The sequence below is a fragment of the Vespa velutina genome, chromosome 18 (assembly GCF_912470025.1).
Source record: "Vespa velutina chromosome 18, iVesVel2.1, whole genome shotgun sequence".
NCBI classification, from domain to species: Eukaryota; Metazoa; Arthropoda; class Insecta; order Hymenoptera; family Vespidae; genus Vespa; species Vespa velutina.
The window spans coordinates 3,025,221-3,042,720 of record NC_062205.1 but is presented as its reverse complement, the minus strand read 5'-3'; the positions used below and the strand labels follow the sequence as shown (position 1 = coordinate 3,042,720).

Genomic DNA, 17,500 nt, shown 5'->3' with positions numbered 1-17,500 from the left:
TTTCTTTTTCTTTAACTCTATTACTCGAATTCATATTCATACGTTTAAAAGAAATTTAATTTAATAAAAGAAAAGATAAAAGATCAAGAAATAGAGAGAGAGAGAGAGAGAAGGATAGGGGTAAGGTAGGATAGTCTTTTTGATAGGTCAGCATAAAAACGATAGCTATCGAGTTACGTTCCCTTTGTTACCCCGTTACCCCTTTCCCTCGCTCTTTTTGAACCGAGGTCATGGGTGAGGGTTGACCTTGGACGTTCCACGCTAACGCGATCTCGCGACTACCGTCAGCACATTGTTCGATCTTGGCACTGAAAAAGAACGAGAAGAGAGTAACGAGGGCTGACACAATACAAGATTGAACGATTCTCCGTTCGTTCATTCGTTCCTTCTCTTGTCTTTTTTTTTCTTTCTCTTTTCTTTTTTTTTTTTTTTTTTTTATTTATTTCCTATTATTTACTTTTTACACACGTGTCATTTATCGAGATCGAACAATATATATAATGATCGAATTTTTCATGGTTTTAATTATTTCGAACGATTGATTTGACGAATTCTTTTTTTGTTTCCTTTTTTTTTTTTCTTTTCTTTTTTATTAAAAATGTTTCGTACTTTATATCAAAAAAAAAAAAGAAAAAAAAAAAAAGGACAGGAAAAAAATAATATTAACGCACACTGTGTACGCGTGATTATTTTTCTTTTTTCTTGTGCTTCTTTTTTTTTCTTTCTTTTTTAATCGAAACAATGTTTGATAATTTATATCCGTATGAATTTGCGCTTCTTTTTTTTTTATTTTCATTCGATTAATATTTCACATCTTATGTATAAACAAATAACAACATCGTATAGTATCTTTTATATTCCAATTTTACATGCATTTATTTTTCATTCCTCCTTCGTATCTACGACGTTAGCATTGATAATTCTTAATATTAAATATTATAAGGGTACAAAATATATATATATATATATATACATATATACACATATGAAAGATATTTTTTTGCTTTTTTTTTATGAAACAAGAAGAGTGCAAATGAAAAAGAAAAAAAAGAAATAAAGAAAGAAAAAGAAATGAAAATATCTACAGACACCGTACGTTGCGTTCGCCGTTTACCGAAGAGGACGAGCTCTTTCGTTCTTTAAAGAGGCCAACGGACTCGCGATGGCTGACCTCTTGGCGCTCTACCGCGTTACGTTCGAGACGCTTCTACGAAAAGAAATCCCGAGAATTTCACGGTCGACTAGGATGACTTTTCGAGTGAGTAACGCGGCCAGTGAACGTGCGAGCAATGAGCAATCATCAATCGATTCTGTCTCTGGGAAGTATTTGATTGTCTCTTTCTTTCTTTCTTTCTCTCTCTCTATCTATCTTCCTTTTACTCATTGAAATCGATGAAAATTTTTTACACGCGTTAAAAACTTAAACCAGTTTATCTGTAAAAAAATATTCAGCGATAAAAATATATTATCGCTTATATCGAACTTTTACTATCTATTATTACCAAATAATCGAAATAATAAAATCAATCGTATATAATCCAAGATAATATAAATATTGGATATATTTTTAAACGCTGAGAACACGAGGATGCCTCTTCGTAAATTTTAAGAAATGATTTAATAATCAATCATCGAATAGAACTTCAAACCCCATGCGCTGTTAGCTGGTTATGCTCGTAAGCAGATCCATCGGAAGGTCATGTTACGTTCTTGAACTCGAATTAATCTCTAAATCATCGGCCAGTGTCGAGGGCGATCTTTGGCGGAGCGAAGGTTAATTCGATAGGGGGTCTATCGTGTCTAATTTACACGATGCATTCAGTGAGACGCAGTCAGTTTCTTTCTCTCTCTCTCTCTCTCTCTCTCTCTCTCTCTCTCTCTTTCTCATTTTTCTTTCTCTCTCTTTTTTCCTCCTTTTCTCGTTCAATCATATTAAAAAAAAAAAAAAAAAAAAAAAAAATATCAATTATATATCTTTTTTCGAAATTTTCATCGTGATTATTATTACGTAAAGAAAGATAAATGTATACTAATTCCAAATTTACGTTTGATTAATATTACTGTCCTATTACAATACGATTTTTTTTCCTCCTCTCTTTCCTATTATTCCTTGATATCGAAAAGATAACCCTATAAACTTATAGATCTATTTACTACGTGTATATATATATATATATATATATATATATATATATATATATATATATGTAACCATATCGCGGTCGAGAGGACAACTTTGAAAACTGGTTGAAAAATTTGAGATCGTGGTCAATGAAAAGATAAAAGAGGAAGTCTAAATAGAGTCATTCTGTTAACGGGTCTGGATCTTGAATTGAAAGAAAAAAAACGGGAACGGGCAATTCCTTCCTAATTTATGCGAATATGAATGTGACTCCTTTTTAATGAGAGTACTCTTGTTTAAACGAGATATGGAGATTGATCCTTTTGACCGATACTTTCTTTTTAAAAATCTTCGGACTTAGCGTATCGCCCTATATATATATATATATATATATATATATATATATATATATATATTTCTTTTTCTCTGGTAATAATTTTGTTCTCTTTTTATTATTTATCTTCGAGGATGAACGAAGAATGACGTTATCGATCGGAGAAAAAATATTTTCAGACCATAGAAAAAGGAGATATTTCGCGTTTGACAACTGATCTGACATATGTGCTGGCTCATCCCTTCGTTCGAATCTCTTTGCGAAGAAGCCGAACGTTACCGTTTGAAAAGCGAACGAGGAGGCGAAAGGCTGAGGGAGTAAAGAAGAAGGGGAGGAGAGGAGACGTGGGGAGGCATGAGGAGAGAAGGGTGAGGTGCGGAGGGCAGGCAAAATCACTGTGTAGCACGAACCGGCCGGCCGTTCACCCGGCGTTCTTGAACTCTCAGGGTCACTTGACTCCGCGCGCGTTACCGCGCGTAGACCGCACTCGTCTTATCGTTTTAGCAAAACGTTCAATCGAATTACGGGCTACTATTATTATCAAGGACTGCTGCGAAGATATCTGGCCAATGACCGATCGATGGATCGAAGCTGGCAACGTGACCTCGCTGATCGAATACGTTTGACCACGCCTCAAAGAAGAAAAAAGGAAAAAAAAAAAAAAAAAGAAAACGTAGAAGTGGATGGAGAAAGAAAATGGACGATAGGATGACGATGTTGCTGTTTTCGAATTAGAGACTCAAATAGCTTCTGGCTATACAACGCGACTGATATGTATCATTAGTTTTTAGAAAGCGTTTTAAGCGCGAGCTATTTCGAAAGGGAGAGTCAATCGACACTCTTATTATTATTTCTTATCTATCTCAATTAACTATAATAACTTTTAACATTATTAACGCGGTAGAATTCAACAAATAACATCGACGTTAATATATCGATGAGTGATCGTTTAAGTAAATTTGAAATAATTAATTAGATCGTTTCGTGTGAAGCGATAATCCCAACAGAGGGGAGAGAGAGTGAGAGAGAGAGAGAGAGAAGAGAAAGAAAAAAGTGGGGAAAAAAGAGAAAAAAAAGAGACACGTACGAACGAAATTCTCCGTCGAACGATTCATCATCGGATTTTTCTTTTGATATATCTCGAGCATCCCTCGTTATCTCTTCGATCCTCCGAAGAGGAACTTCGAATAGAGAGAGAGAGAGAGAGAGAGAGAGAGAGAGAGAGAGAGAGAGAGAGAGAGAGAGAGAGAGAAAAGGGCCGTAAGAGAGGTATTTCGCGAGAGAGCTCTTGAGATCTGGAGCAACGACCTTCGGATTCGGTCGGAACACACCGAGGAGAACGAGGTTCGTGAACCCTGAAAAGAGCTGACAGGCCGCCTCTCGCGATAGATGGTACAGTTATACAGTCTCCTCCTCTCCTCTCCTTTCCTCTCCTCACGACTCGACTCCATTCCACTCCACGGCACTCCTCTCCTCTCTTCTCTTCTCTTCTCTTCTCTTCTCTTCTCTTCTCTTCTCTTCTCTTTTCACTCCTCTCCTCTCTTTGCTTCCTCCGTTCCTCTTCCTCCTTCTTCCTCCTCCTCTCCAACGGACCCTAACAATGACCGTGCGGTCGCGTTTACTCCCGCGCTCTCTCTCGAGAGCGACCGAAAGGAAATACCGTATGGTCACCTCGGCCTCGTCGCAGTACTAAAGAGAAGAGGAAATCCCTCGGTTCGTCGACCCTACTAACATGCCACGTTCTCGTGCCGCGACCAATAGATAAAGATAAAGATAGAGAGATAGAGATAGAGATAGAGTTTGAATTAGATATAGAGATAAAGAAAGAAAGAAAGAAAGAAAGAAAGAAAGAAAGAAAGAAAGAAATATATTCGCTATCGGATACACACACACACACACATATATATATATATATATGTAGATAATTAAGTACGTAAGTTCGTCTATCTCTCGAACATCATCGATAACTTCCGATCATTTATATCCTGGTTATTCTCACGGTCATTGGAAAATCCAGATATTCTAATCTCCGGATGTATTTAGTTCGAATCCGATGCTTCATTTTTTCCTGAAACTATTAAATGAATCTTATCGGATGTTTTCTTTCGAGCGTTCTCTCTCTCTCTCTCTCTTTTTTTTCTCTTTTTTTCCTTTTTCTTCTTTCTTCTTTTCCTTCCATTTTTCTTGATTTTCTTTTTTTTCTCTTGTTTTTTTCCCTCTTCACGATAACTATCCTAGTCATGGCGATTTACGAAGAGGAAATTCGATGGACGTTTAAATCGTTGAGAATCAAAAACATCCGGTTGTGTCGATATACATTTTCCTAAAAGCATTTCGATGTAAAATTACGTCAATATGTAAACGTAGTCATCCGGTTGATAATAATCGGAGATATGTCAGTTGCGATCATCGTCAATATTGAATTTGACGTAACACGTTTGTATCTTATTAACAATAAATAATAATAATCAATAATGATAATAATAAATGAATTTTTTCTATATAAATAAATTTATATACAAGTATATGTATTTTGATAAAATAGATTTATGTCGAGTTAACGACGTCAAATGTCCTTTACTCGAAACGATTGTTTTTCCCGGGCTGCGTCCTTGTGTATGTGTGTATGTATGTGTGTGTATATATATGTGTGTGTGTGTGTGTGTGTGTGTGTGTGTGAGAGAGAGAGAGAGAGAGAAAAAGACGAAACGTGAGACCGTTTCGTGGCTTGAAGTGGGTCGTTGATTCAGACTAGTCGGGGCCACTACGGACCGATATCAACGGGTTTTAACGGGACCGTGAGTAATCGACTCTTGCCGAGTCGTAGTCCCGAGGTCGTGTAAAAGGAAGAGAATGCCTCGTAACGTGTCCGCATGGTAAGCGGACGCAGGAAGTCATTGTTATAACCTTCCTTTCAGGTTTTCGCGAAACCTAGATAACAGATCTATCTAAGAAAATGAAAATCCAAACGATAATTTCATACCTATTCGTTATCATAAGTAAAAACAATTTTCCCTTTCGTTATCTAATTTATTGGATATCTAATATATCGTTGCAATAATCCGTGGGATGAAGTAATGGTAGATCGAACGGGAACGATTTTATATACCTTATGTATCTGTAATTTTATCATTTTTTTTTTTTTTTTCGAATATCGCAATATTACAAAAAACGATATGATACAATATATTGTTCCATTTGATTTATCTATAAACGAGATTAACTTTGTTGTAATTATTATTATTATTATTATTATTATTATTATTTCCCTTTTTTTTTGTCGTAAACTTCTATTATCTATATAATTTTGTATGGAATAATTATTGCTTCTTTGTATGTGTGTGTGTGCATTTTTTTTTCTTTGATTATCGAATTATAATGATTCGATGATTATGATTAAACGTTGTTGATTGCTTACCGGATGACGTTGAAACGATGGTCTACGTCATCCACGAGTCTTCGTTTTTTCCCGTTAAACCTGTCAACGTATATTGTTCTTAGAAATCGTCTGCAATTGTATTGATGCACCCAATGACATTGATCTATATATATATACATATGTATTTGTATATATACGCGTGTGTGTGTGTGTACGTAATCTAAATGTGAAAAAATGTATGCGCACACAAACTTAAATTGAAATTATGAAAATAAAGAAAAGAAAAAAAAAAAAAAAAAGAAAAAAAGAAAAAATATGGAAAAAAGAATAAAAAAGAAAACAAACTGATTTGCGCTCATTTTAATTTCACGAGGTTCTTAATTATGATAATCGATGCATTTTTCGTGATTACATGTTTCACTTTCTAGAAGAGACAAGCAACGGAATGAAATGCAACGATATATGTATGTACGTGTTCGTTATCGAGAAACGTTAGCCGCAAGAATGAAAGAGAAACGAAAGAGTGAAAACGTGTTGCATTCGTAAATTGCGAGTACGTAAATAGATATCTATGTTTGTGTATGTACACATTTAATACATGCACAGTTGCGTGGATTTACCGTGTCGGTACTAGATTTGCGTTTGGTATTAAATCGAAATAGCCGAGAGAAAAGCGATTTCTTTTGAAAGCTATAGCGGAAATATTTCGATGAACTTGCAGATAGGATTTCTTTTATCTTTCTTTTTCTTTTTTCTTTTTTTTTCTTTTTTTTTTTTTTAATTTTAATTTTAATGGATATCGTACAGTTTGAAGCTCTACAATCTCGTATGACTTTTATAAACTTGAAAAAAAAAAAAATATATATATATATATATATAATTTCTTATATAATTTGAAATCATTAATAATCGTATGTAGATAAGAATAAAATATTATTAAATTAATCATTGTGCGTGTATGGATGATTAAGAAAATTTAAAGACCGATGTTACGTAATCTGATGCATTAGGAAATATTAGATTATATTAAATATACATATTATATAATACGAATCTGATACAAGAGATATTATATAATATTATATAATATTAATCTAATATATTTATAAGAACAGTATTATCGATGAATGCATGGAGGAAACAGTGCGCAGTTGAAAAATCAATAGGATCGATAATTCACAATGATAAGATGACCATGAGAGAGAGAGAGAGAGAGAGAGAGAGAGAGAGAGAGAGAGAGAGAGAGAAGGAGAGAGAACGTAACGATTCTCGTCAGCTGTGTGATTTGCGAAGTAAATATCGCACGTCGTAGGCTCCTGTCGTTTCGCCTTCTATTCAAATATTTGAGGTAAAAGCTTGCTCGTTGATATACCACTCTTATCTATGTCCAATACGGAGGATCCTCGCGAATAAGAACACCACGAATACCAACGCAAAATTATTTCGAAATTCGAACGAGAAACGAAATAATAATCCCTCTCTGTTTTCTGTACTTAAAAGGAACAAAGAAAATTAAGACCCTTCTAATTAAATGAATAAAACGATCAATGGGAGTTCTACTTAAGGGACGATCGAATCAAGGGAACTCTTTGTTGGGATATAACAAAGAAAGCAAACATTTAATATTGACTCCTATATTCTTTCTCCTTCTAAATATATATATATATATATATAAATATATATTTGTTCCAAGTATATATCTAATAAATCCTATTTATTTGATTCCATGGAAAAAGATGAAATAATTGTATCGTCCTGTTTCGAAGCAGTGAAGGACGAAGAATAAAAAAAAAAAAGCAAAGAAAAAAGAAGAAAAAAAAATAGAAAAAGAAAAAGTCTTTGTAAAAGGACATGGGAAGTCATTATTTCGTCATTATATTATTTCGGATTGGTGTAGGTACGTAAATGGGCCATATGGTCGTATACCACTTTTCATTAGGGTTGCCGACGATCGGTGCTGTTAAACAAAACCATGCGTCAATTGGTATCACGTGCGTTTCTCTCGACTGTTATGTATTATCGGGACAATTGTTTTTCACGTTAAAAAAAAAAAAAAAAAAAAAGAAACAAGCAAAAAGAGAAATTAGAGAAAGAATTATAGAGCCCTTTCGGGATACTGAAAGAGATTAATATTCCTTTTTCGTCTCGATGGACCTTGTGGTAATTTTTTTTCAGACTACGAACGAACGAACGAACGGTTATCTGAAATTTCTATAGAAAAATATATAAAGGAAATTTTCATTGACGACGAAACAAATTCAACTTTTAGAAATTTGTTAATAAAAAAAAAAAAGAAAAAAAAATATTTTATCAAGTAAACAAGATTCTTAATCCTGACGAAGGCCAATAACGAACGACGCAATTTCCAAAGTCCCTTACCCCTTATTCCCTCGAAGTTACTTAAACCTCGTCGTTCTTGGGTGCTCCATTTTTTTTTTTCCACTATCCCGTCACACTTTTCTGTAACCCTGTTCGCGATATTCCATTCCGGCTCACCTCAACATTCTATCTGGTCGTTCTAGATAAGTCACGGTAATAAGTGTCGGTAATCCATTGACATAGAAGTTGGACGTTTACAATCATCAGATATTATCAGAAAATTTTTAATAAAATTTTTAAACGAACAATATCGCGATATTAAGTAATTTTTATATATGACGAAAATTATTTGTTGTTTATGACAGAACAAAGTCAGATACCACGTTATGTTAATAATACCATTGTACAGTAAATACTATGATATTATTTATTTACATTTAAAATATTACAAATTTCGATTATTCAAAATATTTCATCTCAGAATGAACGATCGTAAATTAAATCTTACGATGTAGTATAAGTTAGAAGTTAGAAAGTGTACGTCGTATATCAGGAGAAAATCATATTTATGTATATACATATAGATAAGTACTTAGGTATGAAATTCTTAATACGTTTCTCTTTCTCTCCCTCTCTCTCTCTCTCTCTCTCTCTCTCTCTCTCTCTCTCTATAGCAACCAATTCGTATAAACATGCATGCATACCATTGACGATCGATTTATCGACTTAGCGCACATTCATTTTTATATTCCACGATGTATTTTTGGAAAAAACACATGCACACACACACCTGACGTCCCATCGTTTGATCCCGTCTGTGAATTGCGTGACGTCATTCCCTTTCTTTTTTTTTCCTCTTTTTTTTTTCGCCTTTTTACGTTTTATTTGTTTCGGTAAAAACAATGACGATTCTTCAACCATTTTCTCTCATTCCATTATTTCTTATTCCATCCTTTATTATCCACGGTTGACTTAGATATCGACGACGTTGGAGGACGACGGTGCAGCTTGGAAAAGATTTAATCGTAGAAATGAGACGAGACGGGACAGATGCGATCTAAGGTGAATGAAGGTCGAGTAGCCGCTTTATTTTTATATCGAGACAAGAAAGAAGGAAAGAATGAAAGAATAAAAGAATGAAAAAAAAAAAGAAAAAAAAAACAGAAGAAGAAAAGAAAGAAAGAGAGAGGACTCGTCGTCGTCGTCGTCGTCGTCGTCGTCGGTCAGAATCAGCTCTCCGATATGAGTCTGCGACGCATCCGATATGAGTCTACGACGAAGGATCAGGCGAGATCTTTCCTTATCTTCTTTCATCTTTTCTTTTTTTGTTTTCTTCTCCTCTATCTATCCTTAGTCTCATCCCTTCCCACGTTTCTTTATACTAAAATCTTTATTTATAAAGTATAGTTATTCGCGCTCTCTGTCTATTAGCTTTATCGTCAAATTAACGTACGTTTGATTCTATAAAATACGTAGATTGATAAACATAATGGAGATTGATAAGTTTTTATATTTGTATTAAAGAAAAAAAAAAAGAAAGAAAAAAAAGGAAACGATTAGTTTGCGATAAAATAAGATTTAGATAGATCGAGAGAGAGCGAGAGAGAGAGAGAGAGAAAAGATCTTTTTTCTGCGTAGAAGAGTTTATCGAAAGGGAGAAAGGTCTCTCGGAAGACCGCCCCTATTTTTCGAAGAGTGGCACGCGTGGCTCGTTGCCGTTCGAAGGCCAAGCTACTCGTAAATTCTCATTTCGGGCAAGGGGGGTGGAAAAGCAGTGGGACGAGCATCGACGAGCCTATTCCGTCGGACGCTTTGCTTTTTCGCACGGGGGTCGTGACCTTGGCACGTGGAAAGCTCGAACGTGGGTGGTAAAACGTAGGACGAGCTAAAAGGGATGAAGGGAGCGCATGAGCGAAAAGGGACCGAGGACAGGGGTACGTTGACCCGGAAGAAGAAGAAGAAAGCTTCGAGCAAGATAAAATGAGTGCGTTCGTTCTTTTTTTTTTTTTTTTCCTTACCTCCCTCTCTCTCACTCTATTTTTCTTCGTCCTTTCTATTCCTTCTGACCCAGCTACCCCTTCCTCCCCATTCTTCTCTCTCTCTCTCTCTCTCTCCCCCTCTCTCTTTCTCTCCTTTATTTGCTACCCCTCGACGAAAGACAGCCTTCGAATTTCGACGAGGAATACACGATGTGTGCCGACGAGTGTATAGGCCAATATTATTTTTCGTTTGTATTATGGATTTCTTTCCGTCTTTCCACTTTTTTTTCTTTTTCTTTATCTTTTTCTCTTTCTTTTTCTTTTCTTTTTTTCTTTCCTTACACGGGGAAAAAGAAGAAGAGAGGAGAATGAGAAAAAGGAAAAGCAAATGATCGAGCGTAGAATAAATTTTTGTCTTTGAAATAATCGATGTCTTTTCATAGGATAGAACATTATTACGATGAGTTTTCATTGATATTAAAATAATATTTTCTCGCCATAGCCGACGAACGTTTCTTCGTTATTTCGTGTCGTTATGGTCATTGATTCCGGTCTTCCCGACGATCGCAAATGTCATTTTTCGTAATAGAAAGTTATACCGAGTAGCAGACGAGGTCGAAGTAAAGATTTACGATTACGAGTCTCATGGAGACTTATCGCGTCTATGTTTCCACGTGTATAAAACCTCTTTGGCCATGTATTTATACCATATCGTTCATATTTATGTTAATGTTAATCGGCCTTCAACGAGATACTAACTTTAATTTTTAAACTCAACTTTGGTTTCGCTTTTGCCTCATTGTTTCTTCCATTTTACCACTCGATTATCATAAGGTTTATCCTTTTGTATCCATTTTTCGTCCACCATATTTCATATCATCTATCCCCTTATCATTTATTCTACAACCCTAATCCCCGAACGAAATGAGATAGGAAGAAGTATCACATAGGGACTTTCTGAGATATCGATAAATTCTTCCGAGAGAATTAGCGCGGTATTATCGAGATAGCTGATCTTCTCTATTTCTCTCTATGAAAAAAGGATGGACGTGATCGAACGATATACATAAATATTACGATTATCTTTTTGATCAAGATCAAAAAGTATGTGCATATATATATATATATATATACAATTAATTAATAAAGCGTAATACTGAATTTTTACAAATCACAATATTTTTCATTTTGTATAGTAAATAAAAGTAATTAGTTAATCCGATTCATCGCACGCGTACACACAACAAACAAACAAACAAACACATATACATACATACATGACAAGCAAAGACAGACACATACGAATATACTTATATGGATGACGTCGTAAGAATATTAATAGAGACATCGGTATTGAAAAAAGATCGCTAGGAAGAAGGGGATATTATTATTTCAGTCTGCGAGACGGGAAGAAGAAGGTTTCGAGGTTAATCGGTGCGGGAAGGGCGAGGTATTCTCGACGGCTCTTTGTCTCGATAAGAGAAAAGGAAGGAGGAGAGAAAGAGAAAAAAAGAAAGAACGAAAAAAAGAGAGAGAGAGAGAGAGAGAGAGAGAGAGGATGGCAACGTGCGACCTCGCTCGGACCTTGAACGTGCGAGCCGGCTTTTGTGTTGGCAACGAAGAAGACGACGACGACAACGACGAAGGGATGCGTTAGGACACAGTTCGTCTCTATACGAAGGGCGTCTCAAAGGTTAATACTTATCGTAAATCGTTTCAACGATCACGTACGCAAGAGATTGAGTGCGAGAGAGAGAGAGAGAGAGAGAGAGAGAGAGAGAGAGAGAGAAAACAAAATATCAATAAAAACATGCCTTCGATCATTTTCAATAATATTACATTTATACAAGTCGAGAGAAAGGACGTTGTTATATAAATCGTAAGATCCGAAGATACATGACAATATTTATATTCTTATTTCATTTATCTTTTTCTTTTTCTCTTTTTCATTTGGAACGATTTTTAATTAAATATATATTTTTCTCGATTAATAACGTTGGATGATTAATAATAATAAATGAAGAAGAAAAAAAAAAAAAGAAAAAAAAAAAGAAGAAAGAAAGAAAAAAAAAGATTGGGCAGAGTAAAACATGGACGCTTGAAATGTATTTTATTGCAGGAAGAAGAGATGATTTAATGAAATAGTAATGGCGTAATAACGTATGGATATATGCATATATGTTTCGTATAGTAATCGGTAGAAGGAATGAAGATGGTGGAAAAATGGAGGCGTGTTGCGTGGCAACGGTCGCGTGCTCACCTTGTGGCACGCGCGGATCCAATAGCTTCCGCCCTCGGATCTTTTGTCGCGTGGGCGATTTTAATTTGACAGGTAGGTAGGTAGATAGGTAGGTAGGTAGGTAGATAGGTAGGTAGGTAGGTAGGTAGATAGGTAGGTAGATAAATAAATAGATACGTTGATATCTATCGTACATGTAACTGCGAACGTTTAACTATAGATATAAAATTACGTAACCTTACGATATACCTCTCTCTCTCTTTCTATATATATATATATATATATGTGTGTGTGTGTGTGTGTGTGTGTTCTCTTTATTGGTATTTATTGGAAATTGGAGATTATATTGAAGATAATTGAAACAATTTGAGTATCGAGAAATCGATCTTTCGGCGATCATGTGTTACAACAGAATTGTATATACATACATATACTATTACATGCATGCATAGATACATATGTATGTACATATTTATTTATATACATAGATATACCGATGAAGATTTCAACGGCGCGCGTTGCTTTCTTCGCTCGTAAAATATAAGAGAAGATCGAGGTAGAACGAAAGTGATTCTCGTCGGGGGCCGACTTCTGATGATTTTCTCGAAACTATATACTTTCTCTTAGGATACTTACACAGACGGTAATAATAGCCTATATTAGAAAAGTTCTCGCAATAGTACGATACGATGAGAAATGAAGGAGTACATCACGCTCAGCCAAGAGAAAAGATGATGATGATGATGATGATGATGATCTCCTCCTCCTCACTTTCCACCCTCTCCACACTCTTCCGTCGTTTTAGCTGAAAATTCGCTATAACGTTTCGCGTAAAATGTAAAAGATGCGAACGAGAAGAAAGAATACGAACGAAAAAGAAAAGAAAGAAAAAGACGAAGAAATGGAAGAACAAACGAGGAAATAGTAGAAAGTTTTCGAGGGATGACGAGGAACATAATGAATGGCTTTCGAGTACGGGTGAAATAACGAGATCTTCCGTATTATTATTTTTTTTTTCTTTTTTTTTTTTTTTATGTATAATTCACCAGACAATGTTTATTCAGACGACCTCACAACTCCCAAGCGTACAAAATGACGTGCTCACTGGGCAATATGCGGGGCTGGCTTCTTTTGTATTTCTTGCGTGTAGAGTAAGTTTTTATTAATTTTTTTTTCTTCCTTTTTCACATTCTCCTCCCTATCTTCATACACCTGCTTTCTTATTTTCACTTTCTCGCAAAAAAAATTTTTTTTCTTTTTCTTTATTTTCCTTATCATTTCCACCCCAGAAACAACGGCTCTCTCTCTCTCTCTCGCGCGCGCGCTCTCTCTCTCTCTCTCTCTCTCTCTCTCTCGCTCTCTTTCTCTCTTTGTATCTCATTTCTTATTGGATAGAGAAATATATCATACTTTATGTATCGTTTACTATAATAATCATTATGTGTAGGTTTATGCATAACAAGTATTACGAATATCAACGCTAGTTTGTCCGAGGGTTGGTGGAGTGGGAGGTGGGGTGTGTCGAAAGGGCGGGAGAGGGAATACGTAGGAGAGGATTTTATTTTTGAGACGGGAATAATGAAGAAGGGACAGGGTGATAGGTTTTTCTCTGGCGGCGGCGGCGGCGATTGCGACAGCGGCTGGGGGAAAAAGAAAGGGATCGATGATGATAAGGGATGAATCGGTGGATGGGGGGAGAGGATGAAGGAGGGGAGTATTGTGACAAGACAAGAAATACGCGCGTGTGTATGTGTTTGTGTGTTTCTGTGTGTTCGAATCTGCGTGAATGTGTTTGTCTGCTCGTGTAGTTTTGTAGTATCGAGGATAGAAGCCGTTTCGGGAAAATCGGGATTACGGATAGGGATACGGAGAAAGTAGTAGCTGTAGTGGTAGTGGTAATGATAATGGTAGTGATAGTAGTAGTAATAGTAGTAGTAGTAGTAGTAGTAGTAGTAGTAGTAGTATAGTGGAGTGGGTAGCGTGTGGTGAAGAAGCAAGTGGAACGAAGGATTTCTACGAGAGGGGATGGATCGCTACGCGTGTCACACGGACGAGAAGCTAATTAATTAAGTAATTAATTAAATTAATTAATTAATTGTGTCTCATTTTCTTTTGCCGAGGAAATAGGATTTCTCATTCTGGAATATATAATAAATACAGGCCTTTAAACAGCCGGCGTACGGTATTACGATACCGTACGTCGTGCGACAAGGAGAGACGATGATATCGGATGTACGTGTATGTGTTGTTTCGTATTTGTTGTGTGTGTGTGTGTATGTGTATGTGTGTGTGCTTCGAAGGGATTTGCAAAAGCGGCTTTTCTTTTTTTTTCTTTCGTCGGGGAAAGGTTTCCTGCTTCCTCATAGATTTTTCGCTATCCCGCGAAATTCTTCTCCAGTTTCTTTTCTATTTTTCTTCTTTTTGTTTTGCGGGATCGCGACTTCAGGCGAACTGCTATTTAATTGTGTTTATTTATTTATTTATTTCTTTATTCTCTCTCTCTCTCTCTCTCTCTCTCTCTCTCTCTCTCGCTCTCGCTCTCGCTCTCGTTCTCTCTCTCTCTCTTTTTTAATGTCTTTTCTAGCACGTAATTCAGCGTGTATTGAAGAATTATTGTATTCTCGAGCGTGCGTGCGCGCGTGTCCTGTGTTTACGTATATATTCATGTGTATGTGTATGTGTGTGTGTGTGTATGTAAGTTTTGCGGTATTATCGTATGTTTCTATGATATCCGTGTGTTACATGGTATATGATCTCCCTGTGTGTTTTCTAATGTGTGTCTGTACCGTATGTTCGCTCTTGAATATGCCGGGGGTCAAGGGGGCGGGGCGGGCGTCTCAACAACACGTCGGCGGCGGCCCGCCGCGTCTATCTCTATCATTTTATCCTCTTTCACGCATTATCCGTAAAGCAACGAAAAACTTTTTCGCACATTCGCGCCAACTAGGACTCAGCCTTACGATTCTAATATTTACAAAACGTTTGCCGATACTATCTCGGAGCTCTCTCTCTCTCTCTCTCTCTCTCTCTCTCTCTCTCTCTCTCTCTCTCTCTCTCTCTCTCTCACTGTTTGTTCGTCCGTCCATCCGTACGTACATCTATTCCTTACACTCTTTAAATTTCTCATCCCTTTTATTTTTCAATGATCGTATTTTGATCCTACGGGGGAAAAAAAAACAAATCTTTCTCCTTCGATCTATTTCGTCTACAATCATCTCGTCGTCCTTGTCTTTTCCTCACAACGCTACGTATCTCTCTCTCTCTCTCTCTCTCTCTCTCTCTCTCTCTCTCTCTCTCTCTCTCTCTCCTTGCCACACGCGCAACACATACGGATGTATATATACGTAATCACCCTTGCACTCTCTCTCCTCTTTCAATGCAGCCACACGAAACACGTAATATTGTGTGTTCGCCGCGTTCGAAAGCGGCACCTACTACGATATCTATTGTATCTCGCTACACGACGCGATTAGAGGATTATAATTAACGTCGCGTCGATTCTCCCGTTCGTACGTGGGATAAACGACACGCGGTATAAAGGTACGGTAATTGCAAACTGGAGGCCGCGGCGGGCCGGTCAGTCTCATAACAAAATCATCTTAAATCTTTAAATCGAATCTAGCGTTTTCCCTCTCGATTAATCGAAAGATCGCCGCTATTTCTATTTCTATATCTTTCTTCTCTATCTTTCTCGCTTGCTCTTTCTCTCTCTCTCGCTCTCTCTTTCTCTCTCTCTCTCTCTCTCTCTTTCTCTCTCTCTCTCTCTCTCTCTCTCTCTCTCTCTCTCTCTCTCTCTCTCTCTATCGGTCAGAAGAAACTTCGATTGCCCCGACTCGCTTCCACAAGCACGCGTTTTCTCTCTCTCTCTCTCTCTCTCTCTCATACAGACGCACACAAAAAAAAAACCACTATACTTCTCTCATTCTATGATTCACCCTTTTTATCTATATATACTTCACACGTACACGAGATGATAACTTTTACGATTATTATACCTTACAGAGATATTACAATAATAATTAATTACTTTTAATAATATTCAATAATTATAGTAGAGTAGATGATCAATGAATGAGGTGGAGACTGTACAGGATGCGCGATTTCCATGATTATCACATGTAATAGATTATTAATTTTTTTTTTTTTTTTTCTTTTTGCTTTTATCTTCTGTAAACATTCAATTCTTTTTTCTTTACGGGGTGCAGCACGGTCTATCCTCTAGTTTCGCCTAGAAACAGATAGGTCGAGATAGGTTGATAGCGAGATAACGATAGGTTATTCTTTTTCTTTATTACTTCTTCATCTTTTTTTTTCTTTTCCTTTTTCTTTTGCTCTCTTTCTTTCTTTTATTATTATTATTATTATTATTATTATCATTATTATTATTATTTTTTTTTTGTTCGTCCCTCTCAAACTCTCTGTTATATCCGGCATCGTGCAACTATTGGAATCCCGCGCTCTTAAACGTCGATCAAAATTTGCGTGCGCGCGCATGAACGTCCAATTCGATCGAGTTTAGCGCGTTTCCTTAGGTGCACGTATACGCACTCTCGGAAAGAAGAAAAGAAACGAAAGAAACTCATAGACACTGAAACGTTCCATTCTCCTCCTTTTCCTCCTCCTGTTCTTCCTCCTCCTGTTCCTCTTACTCCTCCTTCTTCTTCTTCTTCCACTTCCTCCTCCTCCTCCTCGTCCTCCTCCTCCTCGTCCTCCTCCTCAGCCCTTCTTCTCTCTCTTCCTGTTTCTTTATATATGTCAGGGAGATGTGGTCCTCTCGTATCATAGCTTTGTCCTCCTCCTACTTCTCACCGCGCGTCTTCTTTAGGCGCGGATTATCGATAAAATATTTTAAATTAATAAATTATTTGGTTTGTCACGCGCTCGGAGTGTCCTGGCACTTTGTCATCCTCCTCCTCCTGCAGCTCCTTCTCCTCCTCCCTACCACCACCTCCTCCTCCTCGTCGTCCTCCTCCTCCTCTTCCTCCTCCTGTTTCTTCTCCTTCTGCTTCTGATCCTCTCGGGACGCTCGATTCTCCTCTGTGTGCCGTCGCACGGACGGTAAAATACATATACATGTACGTAACGACACTCTTTGCGCAAGGTGGGTAGTAGTAGTAGTAGTAGTAGT

The 17,500-nt window shown here is 36.8% G+C and overlaps 1 protein-coding gene and 1 long non-coding RNA gene across 7 annotated transcripts in view; both read right to left on the bottom strand.

Annotated features, from left to right (window-relative positions):
• LOC124955286 overlaps positions 1–6,647 on the bottom strand; it is a 25,079-nt gene extending 18,432 nt beyond the window's left edge. The window contains exon 1 of the long non-coding RNA XR_007102820.1: positions 3,544–6,647. This is a non-coding gene — a long non-coding RNA (uncharacterized LOC124955286). The remainder of the gene's footprint in view (positions 1–3,543) is intronic.
• Positions 6,648–15,359: 8,712 nt separating this feature from the next.
• Positions 15,360–17,500, bottom strand: part of LOC124955481 (nuclear hormone receptor E75-like) — a 148,457-nt gene continuing 146,316 nt past the window's right edge. For all 6 annotated transcript variants that reach the window (XM_047509985.1, XM_047509982.1, XM_047509984.1 and 3 more), the window contains one exon: positions 15,360–17,500. This exon is cut by the window's right edge and continues 2,281 nt beyond it. The gene's annotated coding sequence lies outside the window, so the exon portion shown is untranslated.